Genomic DNA, 27,791 nt, shown 5'->3' with positions numbered 1-27,791 from the left:
ACAGCATTCAGCCCTTCCCTGTCCCAGGAATGCTGGTCTGTCTCCCTCATTAAGCACTGTTGGATCTGTCTGTGTGCTCTCCATCACTTTCTGTGGAGGAGCATCCTCTTTCTTATTGAATGGGAAGGGATATGCTCCTGGTTGTGCTTCACTGACTTTTGTTTTCCTTCCCTGGCATGGCCTCTCGGCACCACATGCTCCTTTCCTGTCAGTCTGAGGACCTGAGTCATTTTGCCACAAGAATCTGAGACTCATTATCAACCTCAAATGAGGCTCATTATACCTCCGAAGTGCTCAGTGACAAACGGAGCTTCAGCATGAGGTGCTGGTCCTACTGCAGCAGCCCTCAGCTTCCCAGGGAAGCTCTAGGTCTCAGTAGCAGACCCTAGGGAAAAGAGGCTGAAGGGTTGTTGCATTCCCAAATTCTGCAACCTGAGGTCTCACAGGATGCTCATGGATTTGTTTCCTGGTAGGACAGAGCTCACCTGTGGCTCTGTGCATATCCTTGCAGAAAAGATGAGCAAACAGCTCTGAGACAGCGCATGTGGCCTTGTTCCTTCTCTTGGTCTGTAGCTTTTCCTTGCATTCTCCTTCCCTGGAAAGCAGCAGCCTTGTTTGTTGTCCCAGGTGCCTTTTTCTTCCTCCAAGCCTCTTGCTTTTCACGCTGTTTTGGTTCTGATAAGCAGTGGGAATGACAGGAATGAGGTGATGGTTACCCATGAGTGCTCCACTCCCGCTGCCCGCAGACTCATCTCATCAGCATGTGCAGCCCTCATGCCAGTGACATGGGTGTTTTCTCATTAAAAATAGACCACAGACAATGCCACTTCCCGAGGACTGTGATTTATCATTTAACAACAAGTGGTTACTCATTTCCTTTGGAAAACTTTCTGGAAGTGTTATTTTGCTTTCTCCCCTTGCTTCCCATTTTTTATTTTATTTTGTTTTCTTAAATTTCTTTCAAAGCCCTGCATTATTCTTCCCATCAGCTGTTCGTTTTAAATGAAATGTTCCTTTTTCCAGTGGAATTAATGTTTATGAGTTAAGGATCATGGGGAAAAAAAAAGTTGTTAACCCTTTGGATATAAGCTTTCTGTTATTGCTAAGGGATTTGATTTAGTAGTTTAGTGGGTAGGGATGGTGATAGGAGGATGGTTGGACTAGATGATCTTGTAGGTCCTTTCCAACCTAATGTATCTATGAATCTATGAATCTCAGACATGAGCGGAGAGATCAGTGAGACCTACCTTGATAAATAAGACTTGAAAAAAAGTTGGAAGGTGGTTGTGATCCTTGGTGTAGAGTGGATAATAAGTTTTAAGAAAACTCAGAATACCTGCAAAACTCATCCATCTTTACTCGTGCTGTATGAGTCACCAGCTCTGAGCTGTGCTACCTGCTGGTGCACTGGTTTGTCCTGGGGGATGGAGAGGTTGCAGAACTAGGAGGAAAACTTGTACCTGTCCTGGGATTTTAGTGACTGTACCAAATGAAAGTGCTGGAAGATGTTGGGCAGTTCCTGAGGAAATCCTGCCAGTTTGACAACTGAACTTGGGAAATATGATGGGGAATAAATAGTCATAATTAAGTATTTAAGAAGCAATATTTCAAAACCAGTTTTCTGTAGGATCAAAAGGGTGTTTTGAGTGGTCTGCTTAGGGTCTACTTTCTGTAGTGAATTGAGTGGTGGATTGCAGAGGACACGAGTGCAGCTGGAGGTGTTGCTGATACTTCATGCAATAGTCTTCTCTCTTACAGTTGTCTTAATGAGCTAGAGGTAGTTTGAAGAAGAGAAAAATAAATTCAGTAAAGGCAAGTGCAAATTAGTGCAGTTGGCAATTGAATGCGTGTACTCAGAATGTACAATAACACACTAACTGCAGAAAGGACCTGGGAGATGCAGTGAATCATAAAGTGATTGTATGTTAAGAATTAGATGCTGTTACAAGAAAGGCAGACCGCGAATAGCCTACAGAAAAATGACAAAGGTAGCAATTCAGTATCTGTTGTCTCATGAAACCTTGCTTGAAATAGAGCATCTATCCTTTCTGTTTTTAATATGAAAGCTGGCAGCTTGGGAAGATGAAGCTTCTGTTTGGGAAGCTTCACTTACAAGGAATAGCTGGAAGATTTGCATATGCTAAACTTAGGGGAAAAAATACAACCACCACCTTAGGTGCTGGGTATGATTTGATGGGGTGCTATTTTCAGCAGTTATTTCACAACGTGGCGACACGTTTTGGCCAGAGCAATGGATGAGATGCAGGAGGAAGGGCAGGGAGAGGAGAGACAGCTGAACATCTGCTTTAGATAGAGCTTTGAAGGGAATGGTGGATTTGAAGCACCCAGGAAGGTAGCAGTCAGTTTCTCCCCTTGTCTGAGCACAGGGCCAGCACAAAGCTGCCCAGGAGGACGTGGTTTCTGGCTGCTGCCTTGCAGTTGTGCCCAGTGGCAGTGGGGCAGGCTGCTATTTCTCAAAGTGTAGGTTTCAGTTCACCGTGGTGGCGGTGAGGGAAAATGAATGCTTCTGGAGCTGGCCCAATAAGTGTTAGAAAATGCTTTGTTAGCAGCACAGTAGCCCTCCCCGGATGGCAGGGAGAAGGCTGCTGGTGGCTGGGAACTGTGGCCGAGTCCGGCTTCCTTCTTGGCAGAAGCAGAGCTGCTATTGCCTTGGAGAATGGCGCAGAGACAAACAAGCTGAGTGGATGGATGTGGATTGATTGGGCTGGATGGCTGCTGGACCTTTCTGCAGCCCTTGCATCCGGGTTTTGGCTTGCTTCTGACTGCTGCCCCTTTGGCTCTGCTGAGCCTGAGCATCCCAGCATCCAGACCGCGTTTCTGACATGACTATATTGCACTGGGCGTTTGGCTCTTGGTTCAGTTGACCACAAACCAGTCACCCTGTGCTGTGATGCAAGCTGCTGATTTCCTCCTCGATGAGTGCTGAACCAAATACCCCTGCAGCAGCCGTCTGACGGTGTTTGCAGCCGCTGGGAATGCTCTTGAGCCCCGTGAGCCGGGATGATTCAAGCTGATGCTCATGCTTACAATTAAATGCTAAATGCTGAGTCTATTCTGCCCTACCAGCTGTACCCTCGAGGGAAAAAAAGGGGTTTTACTGCAAGAAGAAAGGGTTTTCTGGTTGATATTAAGATTGCATAGCATCAAAGCTAAACTGGTGTGTGCTAGCTTTTAAAATAACAGGAGGATATAAAAGTGCCTTGAGAGGAAGATCACAGATAGGCGTAGCTACTGGGTATGCCTGCTCTTTTTGTAGGCTGCAAAACCTTCCCCTGTGTTGTGCAGGGCTCCATTGCCATGCTGTGATCCCGCACTGAGCATGGCCTCTGGACACATTGTCTCAGAGGAAGATGTGAGCCTTGCTACCAAGATCTGGATCTCAGTTCTTAGTCGGGGCTAAAATTTCCCTTGGGAAAAACAAAAACAAAAACAAGCCAGCTTGATTGTGACGTGTCGCACTGAATCTGACTTGTGTTGATCTAAGTAGTTAAAAAATAAAACAGTTTCAATTTGTTGTATAAAGATTACAGAGAAGGTGAAGAAGTAAATAAGTGATTTGACGTGTGTTGCCTCTTCACACCTAACAGGATGGGTCTCATGCTGGAAAGAAGTCAAATGCAACTGTAAACCCATGGTGCAGGGAGGCAAGCAGTTGGCAGCCGTGCTGGACCTGCTGAAAGGAGCTCTGATGGTGTAAATAAAACCAAGAGGGGTTCTAGCACAAGGTGTGGAGCAAAGAGCTCCCATGGGCCAGCAGTCCATGTTGCAGCATGTGCAAGTTTTGTTGGTTGTGGACGTGATCTAAGGAGGAAAGACTTGTTTTGTTTTGTTTTGCTTTCAGCAGAAAGCCTGAAGGCTTCCAGGCAGTTCCTCTACAGCGTGTTGTATCAGTGCAAGTGTTCTCCAATTGAATCTGCTGAGAGCTGAGCTTATGCCAAGGGCTGTTGAGAGCAGAGCTGTGAAGTTGCAGTCTCAGTTTGGTAGCAGCGAACTTCTCATCCCAAGGGAGAAACTGCAGCTCTGAGAGTCAGCTTGCTGCATGCTGCTCCTTCTCAATAAGTCCAGGATCACTGTGCTGTTGCAAGGTGGTGTGGAGGAAGGCTGCTCCACATATTCACTTCCTTGCTTTCATAGCACCTCATCATAGAATGGTTTGGGTTGAAAGGGACCTTAAAGACCACTCAGTTCCAACCCCCTCCCATAGGTAGAGGTGCAAGCCACTAGATTAGGTTGCCCAGTTCCCCATCCAACCCAGTGTTTTGCATCACTGGAGATAACTCATATAGGGACCTCATTTGGACACATCTCTGGAAATGGGTTCCTTATACCCTTCAGTGCACATCTGTGCTTGTTTTAATGTCTTTATTGAGGTAGTCAGAGTGGCTCTAGCTGTTCAACCTTCTGCCCAAGGGCAGCCCTTTTGCCAGGCTCTTGCAAGTGTTTGGGTTAGCACTGCCTATCTCAGACGCTGTGTGTCTGGAGTTGGGTCAGCACAGCAGGTCTTTGCCTTCCACATCTGCTGAAGGACTAGTAAAGCTTCTAAGAATGTTCTGCCTGCAAGCCCCAGACTGACAGCAAACATGGTTAATTCATCATTTGAGCACTGGGGAAACATGCATACAAGGAACTCCAGCAGCAGGGAGCCCCTGGAGCATCCTCAGAGGCAAGACTTGATAGCTTTTGCTCAGCTGCAGTCCCACTGGCCCATACGTGGGGAAAACTGTGGTCTCCCATCCGCTTCAGCAGTCTCTGAATCAGACCTTCATGAAGCAACTGGTGAGAGCTGTCTGTGTACTTGCATGTATGTGCTTCTCAACCCCACAAGCCAGCTGTTGTGCAGCAGCTGTGTGCTAGAAGAGTGAGCATTAGAGAAAGTGGGAGGTGAGGCCAGTGTTTGACACTTCAGTGTGGGAAAAGATGGGAAGTTTTTTAACTGATAAAACATATTTTGTGAGTGTGAAATGGATTGGCTGTTGTGTGAGCTGCGTGTTTTGCAGCCTCGGTTGCTGGGTGCCAGGTTGGTTTCCATTACGTTGTTCATTGCCGTAGCAATGTGGAGGATGACTTACCATGTTTGCTTGGCACTTGATTTCATGGCATCCTGATGTTTGAAAGCTGTCTTATTGGCTCTGAACCTTGGAGAAACAATAAGAGCTCAAAGGGGAGGAGAACTCATGTGAGACGTTAGCCTTCCCCCTTTGCCATGCTGCATCTTGCCTCTACCTGTCTGTTCAACATCAAGATCCAGAGGCACAACAAAGGTATCAGGAGTGAAAGTGAGTCCCAGACCCCATCCTTAGGGATGGACAGTGGTTTTCATACTACCTCTTGAGGGGTGATGGTAAAAGGAGAAGGGAGGGGAGGAGGGAAGTTGGGTACAAGACCCCAAGATAGGACCTTGAGGTTACCCACAGGGTATTTGGTGTCTTGATTCTTCCCTCAGTGCACTTGTCCTGGAGCTCTTGGTGCTGCAGCGTGCTCACGCTGGGAAGTGGGTAGCCTTTGCCAGCACCTGGCTTTTCTATGGCTGTCCCCATTTTTCCTCTTCATCCTGTCCAGGTTCAGGGACTGTCAGTGCAAGAAGCATTGCCCATCACCTCCGTTCATTTTTTCCTCCGTCTCTTGGTGCCAAGTTGCTTTGATAGACTTTGGCTCATGTCCCAGAAACAGCCTCTGAACACACACAGACCGGGAAGGCTAAAATAACACTTTAAAATTGTTAAATAAATAGCAATCGGTCTCTGTTAAATGGGAAACACAGCTTAATTTGTTATATTTTTTTGTCCTCCCTTGGACAGGGAATTGGGGCGTGTGTGCATGTGTGTAGAGTGGTTCTTGTCGTAATCCATCTGCTGTAGCCCCAAGTGGGCAGAGAAGGGTTATGCGACTCCGAGTTACCAAACACTTACAGTAAAAGTGTAGTCATCCTGAACCTCATCCAAAGAGCCGTAGGTTTTTTGTTGGCTTTTTTTTTTTTTTTTTTACTTTTTTTTTTCCTCTCTTCTGCCAGGATGCTGCTGCGTCACTCACATTCTTCACCCCTCCTGCCTTGTTGGGAAGGAGCAACCCTCTGAAGCCAGTGGTAACTCTTTCCAAGCTTCTTGCAACAGTGCTCGGGGCCCTTCTGGGCTGCTTTGCTCCATCCCAAACCATTTTGGTCCCACAGGGTCACCACTGAGGGCTTGCTCTGTAGCAGCGTTGGTCTTCCCTCTGCCAGACTGCCTCCCAAAAAGCTCTTGTCTCTCCCTGACACGTTCTCAGATCTCAAGTAAAAATAGTGTAGCGATTATTGTAGTGTGGGAGAGCTGTAGGAAGCATTTGGAAAATGTCTGTAGCAAATGGCTGCCAGCAAAGATTGAGCAGGAGCGGGGATTGACTTAGATACTCAAATCTGTGCATCAGTGTGAGAAACTGCACGTCTCATCCTTCGTGGGGCTTTCCTAGCGAGCATGTCCCCCTGGGGCTCGGGTTCAGGTCCCAGGGTTGCAGTGTGATTCTGGATGAGTGCAGGGGATATACCTGCACTCGCCACATTCCGACCTGCTCCTTCTATCTCAAGCTTCTCTCCTTTGTGGTTTTTTTGTTTGTTTGTTTTCACATGAATTACCCCAACCAACCCAGTGTTTTGAACAGTAGAAACTTGTCAGTGTGTTGGCTACATGGGAGGCAATTGTTTTTTGCTAATTAGTGGCATGGCAAAAAGAAAAAAATAACCCTTACCTCCCTACAGTGTCAAAATGGCCTATTTCATTTTTCAGCTTCCCAAAGCTGTTGATGTGGGGTGAGTTGCAGGAGCTCTGAATCCCTGGTGAGAGTGGTGTAAAACTGCAGGAATGGCCTGAGCAGGAGTACCCAAAATTAACTTCAAAAGGGCAGGAAGTATCTGACTACAACCTGCAAGCCTGTACTTCTATATGACAGTGACAGCCCGAGCACGGTTATCTTGAGCATCAGTGCTGCTGCAGTGACGGAAACAGCTGATTCTAGATAAAAAGAGGAAGACTTGGTAGAAGTCATCATGATATCTTTTAGATGCTTCACATTTTTTCTTGTTTTTTTTTCCTTCCCATGATGTCAGTGCAGAGGTTGCTGCACTTTGAATGGGTATTTTACATGGCCCTACCTCTGAAATTAAGTAGTCATGTTTCTTCAGCATTAGGAATGAATCTCGATGCCTTGGTGGTATATTTCAGCCTTCCAAAGAGACATGCAAGAACAAAGTAAGATGATTCATTGCACACTAAAATGCTCTACGTGTTAAATAATAATAAATAAATAGAAAAAAAAAATCTGTTTCAGCTTTGCAATAAAACTCACCAGCCAGTAAATGGTGGATCTCCTGTTCCCATGGAGAATGGCTGCTGCAGACCTAAGAGCTTGCTGTGGGAAAGAAAAAAATATAAATCAAAAAGATCCACTCTTGGTCTTGCAAACAAAGGTTGCCTTGGATTGTGGTCACATGTTGCTGTTCAGCTGATCGAGTTCATGCCAAAAGGGGAAAGATTTCTAGTACTTGCTTGAACCCCACTGAACTGGTTTAGGGAATTAATTAGAGGAAAACTCTCTTCACCTTTGTTTTTTCCCTCGCTGGTTTTCTCCTAGACCTGATGGCCCTGCATGAACTCAGCAGCACAGCCACCCCTTCCATGACTTGTGGCCACCGAGTGAACCTGACTGATTTAAATTAAACCCTCAGCAAAGGGGCTTTGGCTTCGCCCTGATGAGGAAGGAGCCTGCCAAGTACCCAAATCTGAGCTTTGTAAGTTATACCCAGCAATTCTTGGTGGCCAAGTTGCTTCAAGGATATTTGGAGGAGGAACACCTGTGAGATGTTCTGGGAGTGAATTGCAACCCCTGGGTATATTAAGGCACTGATAAGCTAGTGTTGCTGGAAGCTGGCAGCCCTCCTGGCCTGACCTAATGCTCTGTGTGTGTATGTTCAATAAATAAAGATCAGGGCTCCTTCCCCTGAGCACATCCTCCGTCTGTGCCTTTGGACGTGGTCAGGAGACCTTCCTAAGGCTGGAGGTCAGAGGTTGTGTGAAAGTATCCACAGTCTTTGGCTTCATGGAGTTGGTATTAAGATACATATGTACACTGCATGCATTACACATGGCTTTGAGGACAAACTCAGTGCAACAGGCTTAGCTCTCATCCCAGGCAGTTTTCTCAGGGCTCAGGACTCACGTCTAATCTTTACAAAGCTTATCAGATTGCTGGTGCCAGAGAGTGCTTTTCTTTGAGAGGTACTGTATCAGCAGAGCTGGGTTTTGGATTGCTTTCCAGGATTATGCTGCCTTGCCATATCATGGGGCATTTTTTTGGTGAAGGTGTGCTGAAGGAAGAAGGAGGGGTGAAAACCACTGTAAATTGTAATTGCCCAGCCAAGAGCCTGAATCCGCTGCAGAGAGTACTGAAGATCTCGGTTACAGACCTGTTCTTTTATTTTTTCAGTGTTGTTGTATCATGCAGTGAAAAAGCATATCTGTTTCTTGGGTGAGGTAAACTTTCTTCCCAAGTTTATCATGCTTCCCTGTGGTACCGCACACTTTGTTTGTAGCATCCCGCATGGGAGATGAAAGGGTTTAGTGCATACTGCCTTCAGGGCAATGTGGATTTCTCCTCAAAAACGCAGGTTCTGGTTTTAAACGCCTAAAAAATGAGAGCTGTATCTTATCTCTTGGGAGATCGTTGATGGATCCATTTCTCAAAAAGATATTTTATTCATTCAAACTATTCAGTTCTTTAATTCAGTGCCACTCCCTTCATTCGGATGCCTGGAGTCTTTTATCATGTCTCCTCTTACTCATTGCTTAGCCAAGTTAGACATACTTAGTTCTTTTAATCTTTCCTCGTAACTGAGTGTCTTTAATCATTGTGCTTGATGTCAGAGTGTTTGATGCCCACTTTTACTGAAAGTAAGCCTGGATTTTGTGTGTGTGCAAATCTCTTGGGAAGTGATCCAAGAGAGCAAGAGTAGCTGAGCAGCTGCAGCTGGTTGCACAGGCTCACTCCTGGATTCCTCAAAAGCTCCCTCAAATATCCCAGTGTGGGTGCTGGGGAAGATTCTTGGCTCACCTTGTATGCCAGCAGACTTGGCATGCTTGGGGATTAATTAACGTTTTTGTTGGATGTGGGCAGCAGCTCCCCTGAAGACGTCTCATAGCTTGGCTTTCCAGAGGCACATTTCTCTGGACTTCCATGGAGCTAATTGAAGATGCAGGTGTTGATTATGTTTGCAGAAAACAGGCCCAGAAAGGTTACTGAAACCTGCATTTCCTTCTCTTACCCATCAGCAACAAGAGCAAGACAGAGGTTTAATTTTCTTCTATGAAATCCAAAGTGAAGCTGAGGGATGGGTTATTTTTTCAGGAGCAGTGATTTTGCTACGTGCTGTTAGTGCAGCTAGCCTAACTGCAGGTATTATTGTTGATTTTCCAGATTAGTTCCTGTACTTGTCCCTGAAAATAATCATTTACAAATTCTTCAGTCACTGTGAATGCAGGGATTGTTGCTGTGCGTTACCGAGGTGTATGAAGTGTCACCTCAGCACAGTGTCAGACTTGGCTTTCTGGAGATAAGCATCTGTTTTCCTTCTTTGAGATAGTAGTCCACAACTCCCCGCCCCCCCCCACACACACCCATGTACCTCCTGGAAATGTCTTTTTTCAGTGGGAGCTGTAGGTGTTTCTCTGGCCTGATCCAAGCCCATTGCCGATTCACATCGGTTAATGCAACTCATCTCCGGGTTTGTTGGCATCTGCAACTGGGGGTGGCACCTCGGAGTGAAGGAGGAGCATGGACTTTGAATCACAGAATGCTTAGCAGCAAATTAAAGAAGGCCAGAGACTGCCTGTCCCTCCCCCTCATCCCATTCTGCAAGAATGCTTCTCATACTTCCCAAACTTAGTGCAAATGTCACTCGGTTAAGTACACTGCCTGACGCTGCTATTCTGATGTTAATAAAAGTCTCATTCCCTGCTGTGGCTCAAACTCAGTCTACTAAAGGGGCTGTGTTATATATGGCCACCCATACAAGTGGTCCTGTGGCCTGGGAGGAGGAAGAAGAGAGAGCCCTGGTGTAGAGAGAAAGCAGAGCAGCACCTGGTGCCCTCTGGGTGTCCCTTGTCACCCTTGGATGACCAGAGCATAGTGTGGGACGTCTATAAGGCCTGGAGATGGCCGCTAGGAAATGCCTGTGCCATCATGGTGATGCTCGTGCTCTCTTGGTGAACGTCCCAGGAGCACAATATCAGTTGGAAGAGCCAACGGGCTCATTTTGGTGCCCCTGTGCTGATTCACTGCAGGTGTTCACCGTGAGATGGGCACAGCACTGCAGAGCACCGTCCCGGCCCCAGGGGCACGTCACACCCTGCGTGCAATTACATTCACATCTCTGGGGGATTTTCACTCCCTTCCTCTTTGATTGCAACCTTGGGGGCTGGAGCGATCATGTTTATATATAATTGGTTTACTTTGCAGCATTATTCTGAGGAAGAGAGGAAAATGAAGCTTTTTGGTTGGAGGGAAGGGACGGGGTTTGGCTTGCTGACATTTCTTTTGTTACGATGTTGTATAGGTCTCGCTTGACTGCAAAAAGGAGAAAGGAGGAGTGTGTGCAGGGAATTCAGGTCCTGCCGTGGCTTCTTGGGAAGTGAGGTGAGTCGTGACAGCTTTCAGTGCTGCTGAGCTCAGAGATACAAACCCACCTGGGCTTCCCTGCAACCTCTGAGTGAGGCCTCTTCTTCTGAGCCTCTAGATTTTTTTGTTATGGGTTTCTTTGTGTTTTCATTTTTCCAGGCTGATAGTGGGATTTTAGACTGCTGATGTGATCAGGGTTGCAGAAGGCTGTAGGATCACACAGACCTTATTTCTGACTGTGGCATGGCTGTGTTTGGGATTCACAGCATGGGACTGCATTCCTGTACATTGAGGGACCTATGCTGCAATTACATGCAGCAGAATGAGTCTCCTCCATCCTTCTTTTACAGACAGAAGAGGGAAATGGATATTTTTAGGATTATCCATTTTTAGGATTCCCTACAGTACCCATTTCTCAGTACTGCAGGCACAGCATGGGCAGCTTGTTAAGAGAGTATGGTCTGCATTTATCTGGGTGGATTGTATGTGCAGTCCCTGCACCATGTGCAGGAGGACTTGAGTCCAGCATGTTTCTTGTGGTTTTGGATATCCAAAAGATATTGAGAACTTGAGCCTCTGCTAGCCTACCAAGTGTCCTTGAATGTTTTTCTCTTACAAGAGTAGTTTGAACACAGCCCACATCTGTGAGCTTGTCGGAGCCTGCCCTCTGTGCTCATACACCCTGACTGGCAGCATAAGCACGTTCCTGAAGGATAGGTATCATCACTGACACAGTGCAGTCCAACTGGGTCATCTCACGCTAGCTGTGGCGGTCCCAGTAGGGACCAGTAAGACATCTGTTGTACCAATGTCCTGGATTCATAGAATCGTTGAATATCCAGAGCTGGAAAGGCCCCAAGAGAATCATCGAATCCAGCTCCTGGAACCACACAGGACCACCCAAAATTCAAACCCTATGTCTGAGAGAATTGTCTATGAGCTCTGGCAGCTTGGGGCTGCACCCACTGCCCTGGGCATCCCGTTCCATGCCTACTGCCCTCTGGTGCAAACCCTGTCCCTAACCCCCAGCTGTCCTTCTCCTGACACAGCTCCATGCTGTTCCCTTGGGCCTTGTTGCTGTTACGGAGTGCAGAGCTCAGTGCTGCCCTTTCGCTCCCTGTGAGGAGCTGCAGATGCCATCAGACCTCCCCTCAGCTCCTCTGCTCTGCACTTAGCACACCAAGGGAGCTCAACTGCCCCTCATACATCTTGCTCTCCAGCTCCTTCCCCATCTCTGTAGACCTCCTTTGGATGCTCTGTAATAGTTTTGTATCCTTCTTACATTCTGACACCCTGAACGACACAGTGAAACAGCACCAGTGCTGGCACCTGTAGTGGGATGTTAGTACTGAAATACGCTGTGTCCTACTAACTCAGCAGTGATCTGCAGATGTGAAAATGTAAAAAAAATGAGCCCTATCTGTCAGGGCTCTCTTGGTTAGCATTTCCCTTGAGAGCTTTTGTGCACAACACTGCATCTCCCATGCACTGGAAATTCCCTCTAGATATCCATCTGCCTTTGCTGAGTTGTCTCCTCCCCTGCATTTCCTCACTGTGAGCTTTTTCAGGACAGGAACTTTGTTTTCTGCATGTGTTTGCAGAAGGCTCAGCATGCGCAGTATGACTGAATGTGTTATAAACAAGGATAATCTCTAGATATACAAGCTTTTTTATCTGAACAGCTGACTCTGGAGGGCCTTTTGTATGCTTCTGCCTCCCTGACGCCTTAGATCTGCTCTCAGAGGTGCAACCCATTGTCTTGTGTTGAGAAAGGGACTGATGTTGATGATGTGTTTTCAAGATTCTCACCTGAGATGAAGGAAAATACGTAATTTGCTGCATTATGTAACTGTTGTTCAGTTGTGAGTGGTCAACTAGAGAGAATGCAGGAGGGTCTGTGTAGTGAGGGAAGAAGAGTCAAACTACCATTGTATGGTCACTCCCTTGGCTGAGCTCTGTCCATGTCCAAATGGGGGCTGTGCACATCTTCTACTTACATCCATCCACCTTGGGACCAGGAAGTGTTGCAGAGGCTTTGGTCAGTTGTTAGCTTCTGCCGCTGATCTCACTGCTCTCAAGCCATCCAGAAAAGAGGCATACGTTGACTCTTTGGAGTTGTGACAATTACCTTAAGGAATAGCAGCAGCAGATTCTAGTTGTGTGTCTAACTGGAGCTGGGTGCATTCTGCAGTATCAGGGACTCCCAGGGAAAAGCCTCATTTTCACTTGGCTGCTCTCAGTCTGGCTGGCTTTTCTCAGATAAAGTTCATTCAGCACAACAGCTGGCTTCCCTCCTCCTTCCCTCTATTTCTGGAAGCTTGACACCTCCATCATCCACAGTGTTGGGGATTGGAGCTCAGATACTTGGAACTCTTGCTCTCTCCTTGCTGTAGGGTCCCCAAGCCCCTAAGTAGGTGCCAGGCCACCAAGCCCATTTCCTTATGCAAGGCTTTTTCTTCTCGGATTTTATTTGCTGGGGTTGGTGGAATGCAGGGATTTGAGGGCCTGTGGGATTCTTTAAGCACTTAAACAGGAAAATGTGTTCAACTCCTTGATAAAATGATCGACCTGCTTGAAGTGGTGGGGTGGGGAGGATTTTATGGGTCTCAGGAACACTGGCTAAAAACATCAAGAAGGACAACTGTTATCAGAAGTGCAGAGTCTGGTTAAAGGTCTCTAACTAGTAGTGTATCCCAGGGGTTGGTGCTGGGTCTGGTCTTGTTCCGTATCTTCATCAATGGCCTGGATGCAGGGATAGAGTGCACCCTCAGCAAGTTATACAAAGCTGCTAGGAGTGGCTGATACTGGAAGGCTGTGCTGCTTTTCAACAGGACTGGGTGTTCTGATGATCAGCAGGTTGGTCATGAGCTAGCAGTGTGCCCTTGAAGTCAAGAAGGCCAGTGGTGTCCTATTTATGAGCATGGCCAGCAGGTTGAGGAAGGCACTACTCCCCCTCTATTCTACCCTGGTAATACCACATTTAAAATACTGTCTCAAATTCTGGGCTCCCCAGTTCAAAAAAGACAGGGATGTCCTAGAAGGGTTCCAGAGGAGGGCCACAAAGATAACAAAGGGCCTGGAGCATCTCCTGTATGAGGGAAGGCCAAGAAACCTGCATCTGTTCAGAAGACTGAGGGGGAATCTGATTAATGTTTATAAATATTTAAAGGGTGGTGGGAAGCAAATGGATGTGTCCAGTCTCTTGGTGGTACGTAGCAATAGGTTTAGTAGGGGGGTTGAATTCAGTGATCTCTTGAGGTCCCTTCCAACTCCTGCAATTCTGTGATTCTGCGACTGTGGATTGGAATGAGTGGAGGAGATTTTTTTATCTGTTTTCTGGGGGGTAAAAACAGGTGTTCAGTCAACTGGGAGTTGCCTTGAAGGCAGAGAAGAAGGATGCAAATGAACTGTGGGACATAAAAGGAGCCATTAGAATGCCCTGTTCTGCCACTAAGTTTGCCCCACCCTGAGCAATTTGCATGGTGTAAGCTGATAAGTCGGCAGTCTTGAGAAAAGTGAGCAAGTCCTGCCTCAGGAGACCCTTTCAAACCTAAAGATCTTAAGAAGAGGCAAAAGAAGACTGAGCTCAGGGGCCTCGTTGTTTGCAGATAGGTCAGGAGATGGGTCTTGCTCAACAGGGTGGGCTGCATCTGCTTTCCTGGCTGGCAGCTGAGTCCCTGAGGAGGCTGGGTGCTCAACCTTGGGCGTTTGCAGTAGTGAGTAACCACTAACGATAACTCTTAGGCCCTTGGCAGGGCTCTGGATGAATCTGCCTTCAGATTTTGCAATAGTTAAGTCAATGCTGAACCTAGTGGACAGAGCAGCTTAAAACCTTCTTATGTCAATGCAGTCTGACAGCTTGGGGCCCAGTGGAGAGCTACCCAAGCTCACTGTCTGTTTGCTGTTGCAAAAACAGTGTAGCAATTAGTTTAAACATACCTGCAGGAGATTTTAGGGTGTACTTTGCCTAATGCCTGAGGGAACTGGGGCTGTTTGGTCTGTAGTAGAAGAAGCTGAGGGGAGAGGAGAGCTCATCACTAGATGAAAGGAGGTTGCAATGAGGAGAGTGTTGATCTCTTTTCTCAGGTGTGGGGCACCAGCTTCAAGCTGCACCAGGGGAAGCTCAGACTGCCCAGAGAGGTGGTAGAGTCCCCATCCCTGGAGGTATTTGAGGCATATGTAATGTGGCACTAAGGGACGTGATTTAGAGATGGGACTTGGTAGGTTACACTGATGGTTGAACTTTGTGATCCTGAAGGTCTTTTCTAGTCTGGATGTATCTATGATTCTGTGTTTCATGGTGCAATGGGACACAAAGCTTATCTGTTACTCCAGCCCAGCAAAGTGGTAACCCATCAAGGAGTGGCATCCCACCGATGTCCCCAGCCTGAACAGCAGCACAGCTAGGGACCTCCTGTGATTTTGGCACCTGACTCTTCTAGCAAGCATTTTCATAGGTTCATAGGTTCATAAGGTTGGAAAGGACCTACAAGATCATCTAGTCCAACCATCCTCCTATCACTATCCCTACCCAACTATTAAATCAAATCCCTTTTCAGCTAATCCCTCACCCATAGATAGAAGTTCTTCCTCCTTGCTCATTCTTCCTGCTGTATTTTTATTGCACAGGGGTCAGCAGTTGTGTGTGCTGTCCTGCAGAGTAACATGTCCCACCTTAGTACAGTGAAGATTTTATTGCACTGCAGTCTAATTTTTCTGCTGTTAACAAGCATTTCCTCAGCATCCCTGTAATCCAAGATGCTGCTTCATCGCCACAAAGGTTGAATGTTTATTGGCTGTATGTGTCGGTCCTTCCCCTTTCTGATTTCATTTGATACGTGCAGGATGTAATGATAAACATTTGGGCTTTCTCCTGTTTCAGGCATTTTTGCTTCTCTGAAGTAACCCCATGGGATTACAGATGTTTGCATGAATGCCCAGATCAGATCCTGAGAAGGGAGCAACAGGTTACATGGCCCCACAACCACACAATGCTTCATCCTTGCACATGTGGGCACCACCAAAATGTTGGATCAAAAGTTTTGAGGCATTACATCCTCTCAAAATGCAGTTGCTATAAATTGGGAAAAAATAAACAGTGATGTTCCATCTTGTCTTCCTTCAGCTCACTGCATTTTCCTCTCCATGTTCAGCTGCTCTTCATCAGTGGCTCCCACCATCATCTGAGGTGGAGGTCTACATGAATGACTGACATAGGTATTTTTTTCCAGACTGGTGAAGTGAGTGATTCATATACTTAGTTAACACTAAATATATGTTTGGTTTTTTTCAAATATGCAAGATGAAGTACTGGAATGTATGCATATGTTGTCTGCATTTATGTTCAGAGCTAGCTGTATATTGCTTTTGTAGGATCACAGCAATGTCATGTTTATGTGTTTTATGACTTTCTAACCATGTCTTCTGGTTGGACATGGCAGTTAAACATTATAATACAGCAGTCATAAACCTGAACCATCTGATGACCATAAGCTAATATGTGGATCATCTATACACAAAAGGATTAGTGCAGGGTGGGCAGCTGAATGTACGGTGGAAGTTTTTTATGGAAGTGTCAAGATGCTGGATGTGAAAGAACCAGATGTGTTCCAGTCTTTTATTTAGGTTTTGCATCAGTGGTATGTTTGGTCTTGCTGCTTCCTATTAAAGTTAAGTGTCTGTAGCGGGTTAAATCATATGTGTACAAACAGATGCTCTCAGAGGTGGTTTGTACTATAGCCTGTGTGTCTTTTCTGCATGAACTCTCATCCTTCCATGCCTTTGCCTTGCTCACCATTCACAGATCTGCCCCTGACTTTTGCATCTCCCCAGGGTCTGCACTGCCTTTCCTGGAAAGCTTGATGATGTGACCAGGAAGGACTTGTTGAAGAGTTGGGAGATGTCATCCAGACCTTGTCCACAGATAGGAGCTCAGGGCAACAGAGCTGGAGGAGGGGCCAGTAGCCATTAGGTCTCCAAAGCACAGCAGGACCTTGGGCAGAGATCTTGCACTGCTGGCCAGAAGGGAACATGAGAGGTCTCATTCTACTTGTAGCAGGGGAGGCCAGCCAGAGCCAAGTCTTGTGATCGTTCAGGAATGGAGATATCACCTCCTTTCCAGATGGCCCCTTTCAGCACTTCACCACTGTTCTTGCATGAAGGATTTGCCCAGTGACCTACACAGTCTTCTCAGGTCACAGTTTGTGGATGTTGCCCTTCCTTTTATTGTTTACTGTTTCAGCTGAGTTGGAATGCTCAGTGAGTTTGGAAGAAGCAGGGAGAGGTCTTCTTGGGCATCATGTGATGGCACCAGTGGACAGCAAGTGCATCCATGGCATGTACTGCAGAGACGTCTCAGGAAAGCCAGGCAATCCTGAACGGAGCTCTGGTAGCAACTTCTTGTAGGGATAACATCCTCTTATAAATTTGACCCTTTTCCAGAAGACCATGTCCATTTTCCAAATTATTAAGCTATGTACTGAAAACAGTACGGAGCTAGAATAAGGGTGTGGAGGTCAAGGAGTATTTGTTGTTAATCTGAGGTGTATGAGCTAATATCTGAGTGCTCTGGGGTTTCTGAACCATCACTGTGGTAAATATCTACCTTTATTGCAAGCTGCAGACAGAGCATAGAATCATTTGAGTTAATGTCTCTGGGGACAGGGCATCCACTGTAACTCTGGGCAACCAAGTGGATGTGTAAGTCAGTTTGGGTTTTGGATTTCCCTATCTGAATTTGTCAAGTGGATTCGTTAAACAGGAGGACCTGAGAGTCCTTCATCAGCAACAGGTGAACCTCAGCTGTAGAGGAGAGTATTGCCCATGGGAAAGAGGTTTTGTTCCTCTGACTGACATGATGAAATGAGTGGAGATTTTGTACCTTGTCATTCCCTGTAGTCATAACAGGGAGAGCTGATGTTTCTGCAGATTGCTTTTTATTATGACATACCAAGAATGTCAGTTAATGGGTTGTGTCCTTCTGTGGGAAGACATCAGAGATACATTGTGATGGAACTTAATTCCTTAGGCTTCACAATATAGATGATGCTTTACAGATGATCTTTTCCTGGAAAGATTTCCTATCCAAATGTAGTCCCAAAGAGAATAAAGCCGATGCTTCTGGCTAATTTATTTTACTCCCAAAAGCGTAAATATCTGTTTGGCATTTTGGTCCACCTTGAGATATTTGACCTTTGTTACTGCACCAGTTTGGTGGACTTAATTAATATAAATGACTGTGGGCAGGGGTTAAGTGAGAATCTGAGAACAAATGTTTTCTAATCTGATTCACTGGTAAGGGAGAGAACAAGTACTACTTTGTAGATTTGTTTCTCCATGGACTGTGGCAAGTTTCCAGACAGCTGGCTTAGATGAGGAGTGGCTGGGGGAATTGAGATTGGTCAGTCTGAACAAGAGGTGGCTAAGAAGAGAGCTCATCACTCTACAACTGCCTGGGAGGAGGTTGCAGCAAGGATAGTGTTGGTGTCTTTTCTTAGGTGACAAGTGTTGGCCTCAGGATGAACCAGGGGAGATGTGGATTGGATATAAGGAGTAATTTCTTTATGAATAGGGTCTCAAGCATTGAAATGGGCTGCCCAAAGAAGTGGTGGGAGTCCCTAAGCCTGAAGATATTTAAGAGATGCATGGATGTGGCACGAAGGGATGTGGTTTAGTGATGGACTTTTGGTAGTGTTAGGTTGATGGTTGAGCTTGAATGATCTCAAAGATCTCTTCTAGTCTAAATGGTTACGTGGCTCTGGATGAGATGCCTACCTACTACTAGACAACTAAGATTAGGGAGAAAGCAATCTTTCCCCTTATTTCCTTAATGTTACTTGTATATAAAATGAGTTCAATAATAACTCCTTGCTTTCTGGAAATGTATAAATAGGACATTTGGAGCTGGTGTGTGGTTACAGCAGCGGTTAGGTGACAGTGTTAGGGATCACAGACTGTGCTCGTCTTAGCCATGGTCAACATCTTAGAAAGTGCCAGCGTGCCAAGAGTTAATGCATATGCTTGGGTATCTCATGGTGAACTGATGAGTTCGGGTTTTGAAAGCAATTTTACTGTTACACATCACCGCAAACTTTTTTTTATATGTTTCTTTCATGAAGCTTCAAATAGTACCCACGTCTGACTGAAATCGATATATCCAGGAGAGATTAGGACAATTTCACTTGAGGTTTTTGTTGTGGTTTCTTGCAGGAGAAATAAAGAAGGTAGGATAACCAAGGTCAGCACCTCACTTCAAGCTATCAGTTAGACTGCTTGCGGGGAAGAGATATTAAGTTACCTTGTATGTGTAATTTATCCATTGTGCTGGTGACCGAGTAATCCAGTAAAATGGAAGCAGAAAGGATAGGAAAGTTATGAAAATTTGTGCTGTAAACTGAACTGGCAGAATTATACTCAGAGCTGTGTTTGGTTATCAAGTGTCCCAATGTCTTTAGAAAGTGCCAGAGAGAGATTTTACTCAAAGTTTTGCAATAAGAGTCTCATTGCCCATAAGGGGTAGAGTATGTCTTTTCAAACAGGGGCCGTGTTGTTCCCTGTCTGGGTGCTCTTAACAAGTTTCAGGCATGCCAATTGTGATTATGGCTTACATTTATTATTGCTCAATATAATTAATGTCATTATTTGAAATCGATTAATTATCATTTAATATTATAGTATCCTTTATTACAGCTTACTGCTACCTTATATTTATTAGCTTCATCTTTATAGTAGTGTTACTAAATGCTTCCTAGACCTGGGATGCATGTGTTCCTCCTTTGATATCCTTAGGCACATTATCCAAGTGCAGATTACAGGTGCTGACAAGCGTCTGACCCATTTTCCTTTGTCTCCAGCCTTATTTTCCACCTTAACTTGATTTTTATGAAGCAATTGAGCTAAGTACAGTATTATTTTAGTCTAATTTATACGTATTTGACTTTGTTGCTTATCTGGGTTAAGTCTCAAGGATGGCATCCTGGCGCTCTCTGCCAACATTGCTTTCTGTCTAGTTAATATAGAATTAACCTTAAAGGAATGGGCTTTGAAAAGTTCTTTCCAATCTTGTGCTTATTTTTGCCATGTCTGGGCTGCATGATTTTAGGAAAATTGCACTTCAGGAGAAGGCTGCTTTGACAACATACTGTATGCTATGTGATGCCAAAGAAATAATTTGCTGCAGAACTCTAATCCATGCAGTCCTTGGGTTTTTTTCTTTTCTTTTTTTTTTCTTTTTTGTTTGTTTGTTTTCTGGGATATCTGCTATGGACTTTCTGCTGATTTTTCTCTTGTGAGATCCAACGTGATCATCGTCTGTTGTGGTATGTGGGGCTCCAAGCCAAGAATATCCACTATTTTTGAAACATGATCATTGCTGTTCAAAATAGGCTTTTTTTTCCATGATCTTATAAGATTTTGCTTCATCTCTAATAAGCTAATTTTATCCTTGCTTTGGCATCTGTACTCCTTGGTGTTATTTTGGTGTGTACTTTATATATATCATTTATAGCTCTTTGCATGCATGCATCACTGTATGTATGTGATTAATACAAGCTTGTCTTGTCTGTGCTGTCACAAGGAAATCATTCTCACTTTTGTGATGGGGGTGTCAGGTCAGATGTGTCGAGTCCATTGCCAGACCTTTCTGTGACCTGTCCCAGTTTGCTTCCCTTCATCCCTAGATGATACCATTGCTTCTCCCAGGCAAGAGAAGATGTGAACCATTCTCCACTCTTGCTGTCTGGATGCAAGGAGTACTTTTATGACCTGCTACTTCTGCTTCTCTGTCAGCTGTTTCTGGAATGATGGCCTGTGACACTGGAGACTGCTTCAGAAAGTTTGCAAGACAGACACTAAGTCTAGTGAATGGAAGAAAATATTTGTCACTGTCTTTATTTGTCACTGCACTCACTGTCCTTATTTCTAGAAAAAAAAGACTGAAGTTGTACAGTATGAAATTGGGTGCAGCCAACTTCTCTTCCCTTTCATCCTTCATCCTCACATCTTTTTTGAATGAGTAATTTTGAATGGATCTGCATCAAGATGGAATTTTGCCTTGCTTTGGGTAGTATACAACTGAGTAACTAAAATTTCCTCCTGAGGTAACGGGGTAGGGATGGATCTCAATGGTGCTAGGGCCGTGTGTTCCAACTTAATAACAGGGGAAGAGAAATCCAACAACACCAACATGCTCTTGGGACAGAAAATGAGCCATATTTAACCTTAAGGTCAAGTCATGGTGGAAAAGTAATCCCTCAGCTCCATCCTGAAGGAACCCATGGAGCATGATGGCCATCTGATTGACATATCTTTCAGTCCTGTTCAGAAGATGGTGCTCCTATTGCATGAACATAAATGACCTCGGCTTCAGTGTCGTATCTTTGAGGCCTCAATATGGTGTTTGCAGAGGAGATAGAGACCTCGTCTTCCATGACCGTGTCAGTTTAGTGTATTTGCATAATGTAAATGTCAGCCCAGCTGAATTGTGACAGGTGTATTTGTTATAGGCAAATAAAGGTTTACAAGAAGCTCTGGAGTTTCAAGTTTGATAACCTGAGAAGGAGCACTTAAAAAGGTATGTTTTGTGAGGTGACGGAGAGGGTTAGTTCCTTAGAGACAGAAGGAAGATAAAAGGATGAAATTATTACAGCCAAATTTGCCATATACTCCCGACAGCTAGTTCTGAGGTTGTCAGCTGAGGGAGGTGTTATGCCTAAGCAGAGCATCAGTCTCATACAAGGGCCTTGGTGTGTTCAGTTTTACCTTGATTTTACATCACATCACTGTGTTGTGGCTTAACCTGGCAAGCAGCTAAGTTCCACACAGCCATTTTCTCACCTCTCCCTCCCAGTGCAGTGGGGGAGAGAATTGGAAAAACAACACAAAGTAGAGCTTGTGAGTCGAGATAGAGCTATTTAATAAGACAGAAGAGGAAAAAATAATAGTAATAACCACAAAACAAGTGATACACAACAATTAATTGCTTTCCACCCACTGGCTGATGCTCAGCCAGTCCCTGAACAGCTGCTACCCCTCCAGCCCGCTCCCTGCTGTTCTTCATATTTTTTTGCATGATGCCATATGGTATGGAGTATCCCATTGGCCAGTTTAGCTCAGCTGTCCTGGTTCTGTCCCTGCCCAGCTCCCTGTGCCCCTGCAGCTTCCCTCTCTGGCAGGACAGTACAACAAACTGAAAAACTGAAACATCTTTGGCTCAGCAACAACTAAAACACTATGAAGAAATGTCCCAGCTGAAACCAGGACATGCTGGACTCCAGAAAGACATGACTCTTTGCTTTGGGGAGCACCACAGCTTGCCACCAGTTAATCAGATTAACACACGTGGTCCTCTTCCTCAGTACGGGGACTGTTACTGTACTGAACGTTCTTTTCTGCAAAGAAAGGAGTCCTTACAGTTTGATGGATGTCACAGAGGTGTTAAAACGTTGAGCCTGAGGTTTTTCACTTATTGTCACCTTCTTCAGCGGGAGCTCCGCCGAAGCTGAAAAGGTTTCAGCAGTGTGAAATTGCCGAAGGAAAGGAAACACTCAACATTTTCAGCTTCATAGTCACTCAAGCCATAGCAAGTTCCAGAAGGGTCGATGAGGGTATGGACATGAGTAAGCCTTCTGAGACTAGCGTGGGCTCCGTCAGACCAAGCAGGGGTTTCCCAGGTCAGACCCGAAGCTCTCCACTCGAGATCTGAGTGTCACTGCAGCTGCATCTACAGGAAGGCTTTGGGTAACACTGCACAGTCAAAAATATCTATTGTTCCCTTAATAGACAAAGCTGTAACAGGAAAAATGTCTTGTGTCAACCTGGCCTTTGAAATACAAATGAGTAAGAACAACCTCACTTTTAAATGTCATCATGTGCTTTGTGCACTCACTTTGTAATTTGCTTGCTTGCTTTTCTGTGGTTACTGCATTTCAGGGCTTTTGCTTCAAATGATGTTTCAACAAAAGGGAAAGGAGAGGAAAAGGCATTTCTGGTGTTGCATGGGGAGTTCTGTGGGGTTGCACTAACTCTGCTTATACTTCTAAGCATCAAGACAGGCATTTTGTTCCTGTAAAGTACCAGCTGATGGTGGAAATACCTGCAGCCTCATTTTCTTATTTCATGAAGTTTGAGAGAAAGCATTGTGCATCTCTGCTTTGCAAACTTAGCTTTTTCTATGTGCCCCAGGTCCGATCCAGAGACTTTTGGGTCCTGGTGGCTTGCAGTGACATAATGAAACCATCTCCTGGTGAGGATGGCTGTCCAGTGGTTGCAGCGTGGCATGTGCCATCCAAGCACCCTGCTTGCCAAATTGCCTTGTGCTTTTGTTCACTACCTTGTGCATGGGGGCACCTTTGGGGTTTGCTTGAAGCCCTACATCTGCTTGGTGGACATCTGTTCCTTCAGAGTGAACCTTGAAGTGTGTGCAGAACTGACTCTGGAATTGGGCAGGTCCTTCTGCAGAGAAGCTGGTTACAGAAACAAACTGTTATTTGGGGTTACACCGTGATGAGCTGACCAGTTTGGGTGTCTTTGGTCTATTTGTGATTAAACCCAATGGTGACAATAAAAACAGAACAAAAAATATCATGAGAAGGGAATAAGAGCCCCGGAAGGATATTTTGGGTTGCCAGAGGATCCTCATCCACAGCAATTTAATTGTTTTAAAGTAATTCAGTGACTGGTTCGCGTCAGCTTTGCAGACTCCTGTCTGAGCAATGGACATTTCTGTGGAATTATTCAGAAAGAAATGCAGTTTCTTTTACCATGGGCAAAAAATAGCCCATAGACTGAGGACAATGTGTAATAGCGATGATTGTAACTGTTGACTTAGCCAGAAATACACAGCCAGTAAAAAACACAAAAATCTTCAGGAAATATGGAACACTGAATATGTGCTGGAAATGGCTCAGAGCTTTATTGAGGTGAATGGGTAAGGGGGTTGGAAGGAGCAGTGTGAGTTTTGGGGTGAGGTGCTAAGGCTGGAGGCGTTCTGTGAGGGGAAATGGAATTGGGTGGGATGAGACAGCATGGCATGGGATGGGGTAGCAGGGTATGGCATCGCATGGCACGGGATGGGATGGCATTGGATGGGGCAGGTTAGGATGGGATGGCCGTGTACGTGCTGGGGAGTAGCAGATCCACAGTTCATTCATCCTGAGATTCAGCAGTTTTCAGAACTGAAGGCAATGCTTGGCGGATGGTACTAGTCATGCTATTCTAATTTGATAAGGTGATAAGGTGGATGATCTGTTTTGAAAACAATGGGAGGAGTGGGCATCTTTTCCCCCCTTCATTGATGTTGAAATACCGTGTTGCAATATCCTGTGTTTTAGGATATTTCAGTGTACTTCACAAGTTGATTTTGTGTTTGTCTGCCACACAAAGGGAGCTACTTTTCAAGTAACTATTGAAACTCTCCAGGCTGCTCTGGAACTTCTGCAGATCATCACTGCAGCAGCCCTGGGCAAGGCACATCCAGCAGGGCAGGAAATGCTCTCCACTTTCAGGTGACCCAGAGAAGGGCTTGTTCTGCTCTTGTTTTCATGACACAGCTGGTGTGAAGCTATGTTCCTGCCATGAGGGAGACTGAATTTATCCTGTCAGGTGTCTAGGAAGGGGTGATATGAGCAGCATCATGTTTCCACCTTATCTTAGCACCCACAGCCTTGCAGACCTCGTATTTTGACACTTTTGGAATTGGTGATGTGTTCTCAGCTCATTCTCCATTTTTTCTGTCTTTCACTGAAGTTTTTCCCCTCCCTCTGCTTTAAGCATACCGCTAAAAAACATAAACAGCCTGGTGATGTAGAGCTGGCTGCTGATGCTCATCCCTGTGGTACTTAAAGCACAGAGGATGGTTTAAGAGGAAGGATTCTACAGAAAACTGTTGAATCATAAAATGGCTTAGGTTGGAAGGGACACTTGAGATCATCGAGTTCTTGCCATGGGTAGGGCTGCCCCCCACCAGATCAGGCTGACCAGAGCCCCATCCATCTTGGCCTTGAGCACCTCCAAGGATGGAACATTCACAGCTTCTCTAGGCCAACCATTCCAGTCCCTCACCACCCTCTATGTAAAGAATTTCTTCCTCACAGTGCCATTTCTGGGGTGAAGCTCCAGCCCTGCTGGTCACCACAGTCTCCTGCAAGGAGCCTGCACACAAAAAGCTGCAATTTAGTGTGGCAAAACAAGGAGTTGTGAAGAGGTTTGGGGACAGCAAGTCTGTGCCAGCTCACAGTTTTGTGTTAAGTTAAATAAATGTTGTCTTTTGAAGGAAGGTGTTGAAATGCTCCTGTGGCCCGTTAAAAACAGTGTTGTGTTGGGTGAAGAGCTGCCATCCCCTTTTTTCCATTTCCTTCTCCATTTCTCTTTCCTTTTCCTTTTGTGTTGCCATTAATAACTTTTAAGTTCTTCTGCTTCACGCTTCTTTAACTTTTTGTTCACTTAGGACTTTCAAGGTGTGCTTTTACTGAGTTTAAATGCTTTGCCTTTGCTTTGTTGAAAATCACACGTCAGTTGAATGATTGCTGTTATCTCAGGTTTCCCCCGGTCTTCCTATGGGCTGCTTTTGATTTCAAAGGTACATTTGTTGAAAAAAGAAAGATTTCCACAAAAATGCCCATTGCACCTCTGACTTGTTCACACAGGGCTCCTGTTGAGCAGCTGTCCCGTTTTACTGAGCAGCTGGAGTTAGAGGCTGATTAAAGGAGTAGGAAACCTCTTTTCATTTATTTCTGCTGCATGTATGTGACTTTGGGTGTGCACTGCTTTTGGGTGAGCTCTGCAGGGAAGATGTGTGCTTAATGTGGCTGAGCCTCTTCTTTTGTAAGTTCAGAGCTGATCCAAATTTACCCCTCGCTTCTTCTTTGAGAGCTTTTGGTTAAGGGGGATTATTTAAATCCATCCTTTTCCTTCGGTTGGTTTTGCTCTGGGGCAAAGCTCATCCAATGCAGTCCTCCTGGGGATGTGGTGGGAATGAGAGGGGTGCTTGGTACCTCACCTTGTCCCCAGGCACCTCATGGTCCTCAGCACTTCCCCACCTTCCTTCCTTCCTTGCACCTTTAGGAGCTGCTTTTCAGCTGAGGCTGCACAGCACATCTCCAGACATCTTTTTTTGGATGTGAATTTGCAAGGGGAAGTTGGTTGATGTTGGATCCAAGGCTCTTCCATGTTGTCATGTAGCAGGAGAGCAACATGAGCTTTGTCAGAGCTGCTGGGAGTGAAAAACGGTAGGACTCAGTGGATGCGTTTGATCCAGAAGCAGAAAATGGGAGCAGACCTGAGTCTGATGGAGCTGGCAGCCCACAAACTCCCCCCTTTACTTGCTTTCCTTGTATAATTACATTAATTGAAGTCGCTGACACTGTCCAGCTGAAGAGGAGCTGCGTGGTTTTGCTGGGCATCACAAGCACTTCCTAAAGCATCAGCGCCTGCAAGTCTTGTGGGTGCAGCCTTCGCCCTGTCCCTACCAAGCAGGCTCCAGTCTGGCTGCTCCCATCTAATAGCTGGGAAATTAGGGCTGGGAGCAAAGGAGAGCTGCTTGCAGCGAGGCAGAGGGCTTCGGTGGTGAAGCAGAGGCTGAAACTCAAGCAAGGGGCCTATAGATCAAGTGCTGAGCACTTTGGATTGGGATGATGCACTTCCAAAGCCTTGCCATATACTTGTATAATTTTTCAGATTGATGAAGCAGTGAGTAAGCCAGCTGTGACCCCACCAGAACAATTTCCAAAGGCAATAGTATTAAAGGAAAATAGAAAAATTAAACACTGAAGTGTGCGGAGGCCTGTCTCACTGCCTACAGGGCAGGGAGCTGGGGAGAGGAGTTAAGTGGGCTAAAGTCCTGAGAAGGATACTGAAATACAAGAACCATCCCTGGGAAAGGTGGATCTGCAAGCATGGGGTGAAAGGGCGTGAGGAGGGGGTTGGGTTAGGTGGGGGTGTGGATTCCAGGAAAGGGTTTATTTCTTAGATTGCAGATGCTTAATGCTATTAGCATCCAAATGGCTCCTGCTGGCCTTTGAAGTCAGCATCTCATTGAGGAGTAAAGAGCCAAAGAGGTGTGGGGAATAATGCATTTATTTCATTTCTGGCTGGTGAATATATTTCTTTGCCATGTTGAGTTAGCAACGAGACTGTACATGGTTTATTTTAGGAGCACTGTTCCTTTGAAACATGAGGCATTTATCACTTTGGTTTTGTTGTTGTTGTTTCGTTACGGTTTCTTTTTGTGTCTTAATACTCAAACTTGCTTTATACAGAAGGCAGCAGAAAGCCATGAAACTGGAGCCTCAGTAAGTTCTTTACACTCACCATTCGCCAGTGTTTTGGATTGGAAACCAAGCACAGCAGCTACTGGCTGTCTCATTCCTCCTCCATGTGAATCTGCTTCCAGGGAGCTACAATACTTCCCACTTCCATCTCCTTCGCAGACTGGGGTTTCATGGCCATTAAAACCTATTCCTGGAACCATGGGACAGCCCCACAACATGCCTTTGCTCCAGGTCAGGTGCTGGCTTCTCCGTGGGATGAGCGCCCAGCAAGTTCTGCCATCCAAACCTACCTTGACCCTATGGAGCTGCATGCTCTGACCTGTCCCTACTGCAATGTCCCCACACCCTGCCCCAGGGCTGTGCATTCCGAGCACTCATGAAGTCTTTCCATCAAACCTCATCACTTTGGCTTGGATTTGTGTCGCCACACTGACACTGTGCAAGCTGCAAGCCACCAGACTGTACCTTTGAGCCATCTCATGGGGCACGCGTCCCTTGGCTGGGATGTGCAGCACACTGCATGGAATTTAGTTCAGCACTGGTGCTGGTAGAGCATGGAGCTGGGAGAGCTGCATCCCTAATTCAGGTTGATGAGTGGCCATGTTGGAGCCCATTCTGCAAACCACTTCAAAGGGCATTTTGGTTTTGTCTCTTCATTCACTGTTCTTTCCCACTTGTGTACTTTCTGCAATTTTAAAAACTTCTTGAATGTTTTCCATTCCTCTTATCCTAGAACGTGTCTATCCTTCTTAGCTGGCTTGTTCACGCAGAGGTGGGGAGTGGCTAAACATGTTTTTCCTTCTGGAAAGAGGTAAAATAAATGTATTTGATACCTGAGAATAGTTTCTGCTGTTTGTCTTGAGG

At 45.6% G+C, this 27,791-nt stretch overlaps 1 long non-coding RNA gene across 2 annotated transcripts in view; it reads left to right on the top strand.

Annotated features, from left to right (window-relative positions):
* Positions 1–27,415, top strand: part of LOC136059344 (uncharacterized) — a 40,928-nt gene extending 13,513 nt beyond the window's left edge. The window contains exons 2-4 of one of the 2 annotated variants that reach the window (XR_010623210.1): positions 6,032–6,103; positions 10,601–10,680; positions 26,916–27,415. This is a non-coding gene — a long non-coding RNA (uncharacterized LOC136059344). The remainder of the gene's footprint in view (positions 1–6,031; positions 6,104–10,600; positions 10,681–26,915) is intronic. The other variant, XR_010623211.1, reaches the window with a different exon arrangement.
* The last annotated feature ends 376 nt before the right edge of the window (positions 27,416–27,791 follow it).

Source organism: Cyrtonyx montezumae, unplaced genomic scaffold (genome assembly GCF_038088225.1).
Source record: "Cyrtonyx montezumae isolate F1298 unplaced genomic scaffold, pur_monq_1.0 scaffold_8, whole genome shotgun sequence".
Classification (NCBI taxonomy): domain Eukaryota; kingdom Metazoa; phylum Chordata; class Aves; order Galliformes; family Odontophoridae; genus Cyrtonyx; species Cyrtonyx montezumae.
This window is presented reverse-complemented; position numbering and strand designations above follow the sequence as displayed.